Raw genomic sequence first — 10,101 nt, 5'->3', positions numbered from 1 at the left:
TAAAGTGATGTAAGAAATGGTTAAGAATGATGTAAGCTTTATTCTCTCATTTGTGATCCTGATGGCAAAAATGTGGATTTTCGGGTTCTCCCCTGGGGTGTGCCCGACGGAATCGAGTAATTTAGTGTTCTCCCTCGAGTGCTTTATGTCTAATGGAAGACAAGCACTCCTGTGAGGCATTAGATTAGGCGCTTTTGCCATAATGTGCACTTGCAAACAATCATGATTCAGCTTCATTTGTTGCTCTCAAATCAAGCCGAATCGATGAAGATTTAACCCATGCTAGGAATCCATATGGTTCCTCTAAATGGAAGGTGCCCACTTATCATAGACCGTACCCATTATGCTATGATTACTTGAAAACTCCTAATGGTTGGTGGGTACCTGATTTTTATGAATTTAGTGGTAAAGATGATAAAACCACCATGGAACATATTAGTATATATCTCTCACAGCTGGGTTTTACCGGTAAAGAAGACTATATGAGAGTGCGAAATTTTCCTTTATCTCTCAACGGTATTGCCTTTGCATGGTTTACATCTTTGCCACGATGTACTATTGGTTCATGGTCTCAATTAGAGGAGCGATTCTATGAATATTTTGGAAAGACTAATGAGAAAAGGCCGATCACAGTTAAGTCATCGGTTAAAAGAGGATTGCTAGTGGGCATGAAAGAAATAATTGATTCAGATGTAAGCAAAGGTTCAGCTACAAAAGCCGAACAATACAATATCCTTTTCGAATCAATCATATCTCAAAAAATAAGTCTTGCTACAGAAAAGCGTGGAAACGCCAGAAACCAGCTAGACTTGATTTTTTACGAGCCAAAGGGGTTGTACACTTATCTAGTGATTACCGCATCATTGAAGGAGATTATACCCCTACAAGCAATAAAGAAGGGCTGCATGCCTGCTCAGAATCGGTTGAGACGACTTCAAAGTCAGCTGAGCTGATTGCTGCCTGCCCTGAGTCGGCTAGGCCGACTACCTCTGCTGTCTTCCCTGAGTCGGCTAGGCTGACTTCCCAGTCAGCCAAGCTGACTGCCCCTGCTAGTGCCCAAGTTGGCCTAGCCGACTTTCTCGATCTCGGCAGCTGCCGATGCATCTTCAGATGATTCATCATCTATTGTTGATCATTCTCTAGAGATGAAAAGCAACATCATGCAAATCAAGGACGTGCACTTTTCCAACATGATCAACAAGGTAGAAAACACAAATATTTTGCTTAAATTCCAATCTGGTCATACTATTTTAATTTCTACATCTATTAGAGATATCCTTGCTAATTATTGTAATAGACCGATTGAGAATATCAATTTATTTGTTGATGATAAAATAAATTCAGATTCTATCGGCCAAGACATTGTTCCATATGGCAAGACCGATAGTGGTAATTTGTCAAAGCTAAAGCTTCCTGTAAGCAATTGCAAAGGTGTGGCCGAATGGATTGATAATAAATCCGATCCATTTGTTTGCCTAGCTTTAAAGCCGACTCCACAAAAGAATCAGCTAAAGAAATCAAAGTACACCTTTGACTTTACTTTTTGTGATCATGTCTTTGATGTCTTGCTCAAAAATAATTTTATTAGAATCATTGATCACAATGCTTTGCCATCTGTTAAAAAATTAGAAGAGCTTACATATTGCAAATGGCACAATTCTTCTAATCATAATACCTCTAGTTACAATATGTTTCATCGAGTGATCCAATCGGCCATTGATAAAGGACGATTGAGATTGTCTGAAGCTCAACACATAGACCAATTGGATTCAATTGGTCTTGATGGCAAACAGGTTTCGAATCGGCTTGTATTAGCCGATTCACTCAAAGCTCAAACCTTGAACGCCCAAGAGAGATGTGGAGCCCTCAAGCGAAGGCAAGGTTGTTGCTGATGAATTGCAAATAGAAGATATTCCAGAGGACAACAAAGTTATCATAGTTCCAGAAGACACTGGGGGGCAGCTAAAATCTCTCCAACCAAAGTAAATGCCGATTGATCTCGTTGAGCAAGGAGAATCAGCTAAGGATCCTCCTTTGGAGCATGTCTGTCAAGATGGAGAGAAGGTGGGTGCTCGTAAAGCTAATGGAGGTAAAGGTCATGACAAACAAAGAAGTAAAAGGCCAAAACTCGGCTTCGAGGAACTTCTAGCTAAATATGAGAAGATAGGAGAAACAAATGTCACTAATCGGCCAAAGAAAGTCCATTCATCAAAATTACCTCAAAACGCAAGTCTCAAGTGTGGAATCGGCAAGGAGATAAACCTCACACAGCAGTAATATATTCTCCTTTTATACAGCCAATTCCCATGTCGTATGGACCACAACCCATATATTTTGATCCTTATTCATCTTGGGGCTGGTTTGATGAAGAGGCAGATGTTCCACCATATTTGAGGCCAGAATATGTAGAGTATGCAGCTCCTAGACATTCAGAGAGATCATCATCTTGTAAAGACCATTTTGATCAAAATCGATCTGGAGCTCAACCAAAGAAGAAGATGGTAAAACAACTTTACCGCGTGAAGTATGATGGTCGAAAGAAGAAAAGTTCAGATCTGAATTCAACTATTGAAAAGCCAATTACATTGTTGAAAAAATCGGCTATTGATGGCAAAGAAGTGGGGAAATCATCTATTGATATTGTAGGTGCCAAATCTGAACAAAAGAAGGTGGGAGTGCCTAAAATCAAGAAAGATTTGCTATTGTCTAAAACAGAAATAAAACCGATATGCTCAATCGGTTTACCAAAGTGGCAAGAAAACAAGCTACAAAAGCTTAGTGCTGAGAAGCTGAAAGAAAAAGGCTTGGTATGGGTGCTTGAAGGAAGAATTAAATCTCAAAAGAATGATGCTCAAGCAAGTGGTGCAACAAAAACAAAGGAGAGGAGATTTAAGAAACAATTGCCAAGTTGGTGGTTTGCACCAAATCATCAAAATCATTGGTCATAGCATCATCCATACTCTCTGCCTATGCCTATGTGGAATTCATCCCCTGGTATGCATGGTTATCCCTCAACTCCTTATTTTGATCCTTGGTGTGGATCTTTATGTTATGGAGGGTTGCCAAATTATTTTACTTACCAATGATCGAGAGCCGAAATATTTTGTTTCGGCTATGCATATTTATGTGGATGAATTCATATGGCCAATATTTTGATATCACCCTTAGTGTAAAATATAGTCGATGGATGCTTGCAACCATCGTGCTATTAGAAAGCACCCATGGAATTTACTTTGATGGCCTTAAGGCTCGGGGGCATGATATATGCATTTTGATTTACTTCATGGATGTGACAATATGATTAGTCGGCTTGCAAATAAGGCCAAGGTGTTGGCATAATCATTATTTCTCACAATGGTGCTATTGGAGACATCAAGCCGATTAAAATTATATCTGCACCAACATTTGAGCCGAATGTGAAGTTTTCTTATTCGGCTTGGCCATATTGCAATCCATGGGGTATCACATGTTGAAGCCTATGGTGATTCCTTGCTGGTGGTACAGCAAGTTGCTAGTGAATTTCAATGTTTAGAAGGGTCATTGAGAACTTGTCTTGATGCTTGCCTTGATATTATTGCCTATTTTGCCGAATTCCGAATTTGGCATATTCCGAGGCATGAAAATCAAAAGGCCAACATGTTAGCTCAACAAGCATCTTCCTATGATGTCAGTGGATATAATTTCTATATTCAAGAATAGCCGATGCATGAAGATTTTAATTTTTCCTGTGTAGGTATAGACCAGTTAGCTAAGCCGACTGACCAAGTTGGCTCAGTCGACTACTCTTCTGCTATGGCCTAGTCGGCTAAGCCGACTGCCCTAGTCGGCCAAGCTGACACCTCCAAATTGGCTAAGCCTACCGGCCCTGTTGACTCAGCCGACTCCCCTATGACCAGCCCGGTCAATTCACCCGAGAAGCTATCAAATCGGCCTAATATAACTTCTAGTGATGTTGGGGCCGATTTAGAAGATTGGAGGACTCCCTTGTTGAGATATCTACATGATCCAAGTGCCAAAATTGATAAAAAGTGTTTGGCGGAGCGTTTTCAAATATGTATTGCATAATGATGAGCTCTATCAAAGAACCGCTGAAGATTTGCTACTTAAGTGCTTGGGATCAGATCAGGCAATAATGGCTATGGGAGAAGTCCATGAAGGCATCTGTGGTATGCATCAATCGGCCCCAAAGATAAAGTGGTTATTGTGTAGAGCCGGTTTCTATTGGCCTACTATGATGGCCGATTGTTTTCACTACTACAAAGGTTGCGAAGAGTGCCAGAAGTTTGAAAATATTCAGCTTGTGTCTGCTGCTGTGCTTTATCCTATCATCAAACCATGGCCTTTTCATGGTTGGGGGCTAGACTTCATTGGCCAAATATATCCCCCATCTTCGAAGGGACACCGATTTATGTTAGTTGTTACAGATTACTTTACTAAGTGGACCGAGGGAGTTCTTTTGAAGAATATGACACACAAGGAGGTAATTGAGTTCATCACTGAGCATATCATTCATAGATTCAGCATCCCTCAAACGTTAACTACAGATCAAGGGGCATCGTTTGTGTCCAAAAGAGGTGAGAGAATTTGCCGAATTATATAAGATCAAGTTGTTCAATTCATCTACATACTACACTCAAGCCAATGGCCAAGCTAAGTCTAGTAATAAGACTTTGATCAAGTTCATCAAAAAGGAAAATTGAGGAGAATCCAAGGAGATGGCATGATGTTTTGTCTGAGGCTCTATGGGCACATCGTATTTCAAGGCATGGTGCTACAAAGGTTACTCCTTTTGAGTTAGTATATGGTCAAGAAGCCGTGTTGCCTGTCGAAGTGAATTTGGATGCATACAGGCTCGCTAAACAAAATGATTTATCAGCTATTGTGTGTCATGATTTGATGATGGATAACATCGATGAGGTGACTGATGTGAGATTAAAGGCTCTCAAGGAAATAGAGAAAGATAAAGCTCGAGTTGCCAAAGCATACAACAAGAAAGTCAGGAGCAAATCCTTCCAAGTGGGAGAATTGGTGTGGAAAACCATACTACCAATTGGATCGAAGAGCAATCAATTTGGCAAGTGGTCACCGATTTGGGAAGGTCCTTACAAAGTGGTCAAAGTTATATTTGGAAATTCATATGTGCTAGAGACATTGCAAGATGAACGTCTCACAAGAGCATTCAACGGAAGGTACTTGAAAAGGTACTTTCCAAGTGTTTGGCAAGAAGCCTAAGTGTTCACCAAACAATGGCCGATACATGTATCGCCCTTAGAAAAAATGGCTGATGTATACATCGCCCTTAGCCACTGAGCAGCCGATGAGATGGGTATCGTCGTTGTTTGGTTTTAATTTATTTGATTAAGTATTTTTAGGTTTATGCATCATTCACCTAAAAATAGGGGGGCATACGTTGACAACCAAAAATGTCCATTTTATGAAGTTGTCAAAATGGGAAACGGACTTCACAATTGCGTTCCCCTCATCGAGACAGTAAAAAACATATATGGAACGTCTAATTCGAAGTCTGGATAAAGAACTTAAGCCCTCGAAAAGATGCCTCGTTGTCGGGAGTTCCTACCCAAGTCGGGACTTCCGACGGTCGGAAGTTCCGACGTGTGTCGGGACTTCCGGGAAGTCTGAAGAAATCTGTTCGGGTGTCTGGGGTTATTCCTAAGTCGGGAGTTCCGACAAAAGTTGGAAGTTCTGACTGTCGGGAGTTCCGACCCAAGTCGGGACTTCCGACATACCTAACAGAAAATTCTGTTCGGATCTGGCCTTTTAGATTCCGATCCGAACTGTTCCAAACTCGTGGAAAACTTAGAAAATAAGGCTTGGAGAGGTTTTCTACTGGGATAAGACCACCCCCTCTATATATATATGAGAGGATCATGGTCCATTGAGTTCCCATCTATCCAATCGACAAACAAATCAATCTATTACCTCTACCCCAACCCTTTTACCCTCTTCTCCAACCCCCATGCTGTTCATCCTTTGATCCGAAGACCAAGGATGGCGCCCTAGGCTTGCCGGCCGACCTAGGGCAACCCGACGACGTCCTTGCCATGACGGTGTCCGTCCCGGACGAGAGCTTTGATAGTTTCTTTGCTAGTTTATCTGAAAACTAGTCGGTTCTTCGTCACGTAAGCACGTTAGTTATCCTTTGGTGGTTTGCTTGTAAACCTCTCCATTCTTCACCACGAAAGAGTGACATCCTCGCCGCGTTCTTCAGTCTATAGCGGCCCGGGCGTCCAAGGCCCTATTGGTGTTTGATTCGAATCACTTCCGACGTCAACACTATGCAGCTTGTTGAGCCTCCAAATGCAGGTATGTGCGATTTCTCATATCTCTGCACTCAAAATAGCATAATCATTAGTAATACATGGTTCATGCACAAAGGAGGGACAAGGAATCCAAGGCACAAGTAGCGGGACTGCGGAAGGCATCATTACACATTTGACATGAGTGCCTGTGATTGCAAATGTATTTTCCCATACTGCCAAAGTAGCCCTAAAAGATTTATCCTCATGCTATAGTAATAAATAAACGGTAGTGTTAGCGCCCGAACGGATGCGCACGTTCGGACGGCCGTGCCTGCACGCCATTTCGCACGCCCATGCGGGCCCGCGCCACCCAAACGTCGACCGCGCCGCCCGACCAATTGCGGGGACCGTTTGCGCCTCCTCCACTTCGCGTGCTCGGACGTCTGCGGCGGGTCAGCGGTGCCCTAGCAGCTGTAGCAGCTTGGCAGGTGGGTCCTCTGTAGCAACACTCGATCTACTTTTGAAACATGAAATAATTACAACATGAGTCTAAAGACAGATGAAACACTTAAAACATGCATCTGAAATATTTGCAAAAAACACATCAAAACACCTGAAAAGCCCATTGCAAAACACATCTAACATCCGGATAAAACACTTGCAAGATATGTGTGAAACATATGCAATATCCAAATCAACACACTTGCAACATACGTTTGAAAAAACAGATGAAACATTTGAAACAGACGCTTGCAACATACATGTACAACAATTGCAACATGTGCAACATCCTGATCTACTTTTACATCATTCATATAAAACACTTGCAACATACCTATGAAACACTTCAAATATATGCTTGCAACATGCGGTTTCAACACAACATCTCCTTGCTGCTGTTTGACGAGATTTTGTACCAAATTTTTCTCACATGTGCGTATATATTAATATGTGCTATCAAGGAATATTTCGTACTTGAAGAGAAGATAAATGAATAACAAGCATCATATATATGTGTGCAAGTATGTTCACGTGTGCTAATTATGTATGAGAACAAGATATATAAGCTAGCAAATTGTCTAAGCTTGTACACGATATGAGCTCGTACAGATGCGCTTGTATATTCACATGAACTTGCATGTACGTCCATGCATAGTGTTCGTGTATAAATATTTGTCAAGGATACATATTTGATCTTATCTGAAGAGACCATAATTCACCAGGCAGCCGATGTACATGGCGTCTGTGTATACGAGGGAGTTGAATCTGGATCTTGTACGTATTATACGGCGTATAGGTGAAGCGGTGTACGGGAGTACGGTCTTGTACTTCAACCACAGTCCGGCCCGGTGAATTTTTGGGCCTGCGGATGAGAAGTACATCTGGTTTGGATTGTTACGCAAACCGGAATTCTTTCGGGGCTTGCTTGGATCAAAGGATTTTTGTAGGAATATCAAAGAAAATGAAAACGCTGGAAAGGGAAACGAGTAGTGGGTTTTGAACCAAGAAAAACAATCTTTCCTTTCCTCCAGAACAACGTGCCTCCTTCACGATTTCACACGAAAACAAAACTCTAGTCCGATCTCTGGTTTCTGCTTCCTTTGTGAAGTCCGAGGTGAGCACACCATTAAACACATGGATGGGGTGCATCACCATGAGAAAAGAGCCAGGTGACTAGTACTACTTTGTAGTTTGATTCTCTGTTTATGCTAAGTACTGCTCCTCAGCTGCTTTTTCCTGCGTTCTAAACACTCTTTCACGGCCTGTTTGGAACGCAGGAATTTCACAGGAATCATACAGAAATTTCACAGGAATCAGTTTAATTTCACATGAAAAACGCAGGAATAGGAAAAAAAATTCCGCATTCCAAACAGGCCCTCACATTATATTTTTATATTTTTCCTTTCCTCTGTTTTGCTAGGATGCCTATATCACTTTCTTTTGTGTTTTCCAATTCTTCTGTTTTATATCCTTCCAAACTCGCCCTTAGAAGGGTTACCGATAAGCACGTGCTTTTCATCCTGTGCACGAGGAAAAAAAGATCGGCGCCGGGCATCTCGGGCACGCTTGGCAGCTCCAGTGTCGCGTCGAACCGAACTGTGACTGTCAGGCCATGCATGCAAAGATTCCACTCCTCTGTGCACGAACCGAGCATGCTCCACTTTTCTCTCCATAGGAGCACAGCAAACAATAAATAAAAGAGAGACCACAGCACATCTGATCTGAGTGGTACCCTCCGTCCCACAAATAAACGTAATTCTTTGACTTCTACGATTACTGTTTGACCATTTATCTTATTTAAATTTCTCTTTCCCTTCGGTTCGCTTCTCTGGCACACTGGAGCTGCTCTGGCGGCGCGTGCGTGCGGTCCAAGAGGCTCCGTTGCTAGCCTAGCTGCTGCCTTGCCTATATAACGGACGCCCAGGACTCCACGGGAAGGCTAATCACATCTGATCAAGCCGGCCGCACGAAGGGAGCGCAGCTACTCGCGCGCCTCGGCTGCGCCAACCCACCACGCCGCCGCCGGCCAAGATCCATCCACGAGCAGGCCATCGTCAAGAGGGCGACGGCGACGCAGAGGCGTGGCCGGAGGCACGTCGAGTCGGCGGCCACCTGCATCGCCTCTGCCTAGCATCTTTCTGCATCTACACGAGGCGGCTGCGGCAAGGTGCCATCTACGTTTGGACGCCTTCATCTGCAGCTGCTGGCCGAGATGAGCGCGGGCGCGGGCGGCCGCGGCGAGCACGGGATGAGCACGGCCTCCACCCCAGTCGGTCGCTGTGAGCTGCGTGGATGGAGCGTGTGCTATGCGCGGTGATTTTTTTTTATCATAAACCGCGGTGATGAGTGAATAAGAGGAAGGGTAATAATTCGGCTGGCTTGCTGTAAGGTTCCTTACAGTTTTCTTTCAGCTTATTTATATAGTAGTTGGCTCTTTACAGTTAATACATGGCCCACTTGTTTCTCTCATAGATTTTTTTGGTTCTTGTGCCCAAGCCGGCTGTAAGCTTACAGCCCGCTTCTCCTCTCTCTCCTCCCCTCTCTCCTCCACCTCAGTATTTAGTCGACTTACAGCCTGCTATTATACTTGCTCTAAGGGGGTGTTATATAGGCTGGCGTCGTGGCTCACCAACGAAAACGTTGACGGATGGACGCTCTGTTCCAATAAATACCGATAAATAAATATAAAAGAGTGGATACATCGCGGTGGGCCGTTGGGCCAGCCCACCAACGAGAGCATCCGCAGGCCGGGAAGCTGGCGTCGAGACGAACGGACGGCCCCAAGCATTTCCGATAAAATCCAGTTGCTTCGTACCCTGCGGCCGCCGACTCGAACCCTAGTGTTTCCTGCTCCTCGTCCGGCAATGGCGGACGCCGGCCTCAGCGATCTCAAGAAGCTGCTCGGCGACGTCCTCGACAAGCTGACATCGCTCGAGACCAAGCTGACGGCGGTCGATGGCGAGCTCTCCACCGTCAAGATCGACCAACGGCGCCTTCCACATGACCGGCAAGGCGCAGATCTGGTACTACGGGGTCCAGCGTCCGCGGCGTCCCTACCTGGCCGCAGTTCGCCGAGTCGGTGCGCCGTCGCTTCGGTTCCCTGACGCGCAGCAGCGACGCGTTCCGCGAGCTCATCCAACTGCGGCACACCGGCTCCGTCGCGGAGTACCGGGAAGAGTTCTTGGGGCTTGTGGACAGATGCGACGGCGTGACCGAGCCGATGCAGCTCGCCTTCTTCACCGCCGGCCTCCGCGATCCCCTGCGCGCCGACGTGGAGCTGCGGCGCCCGGAGACCCTGCAAGACGCTGCGTGGATGGCCGTTGTGCTCGAGCACCGGGAG

This window comes from Miscanthus floridulus, chromosome 18 (assembly GCF_019320115.1).
Source record: "Miscanthus floridulus cultivar M001 chromosome 18, ASM1932011v1, whole genome shotgun sequence".
NCBI lineage: Eukaryota > Viridiplantae > Streptophyta > Magnoliopsida > Poales > Poaceae > Miscanthus > Miscanthus floridulus.
Note: the sequence above shows the minus strand (reverse complement) of the source record.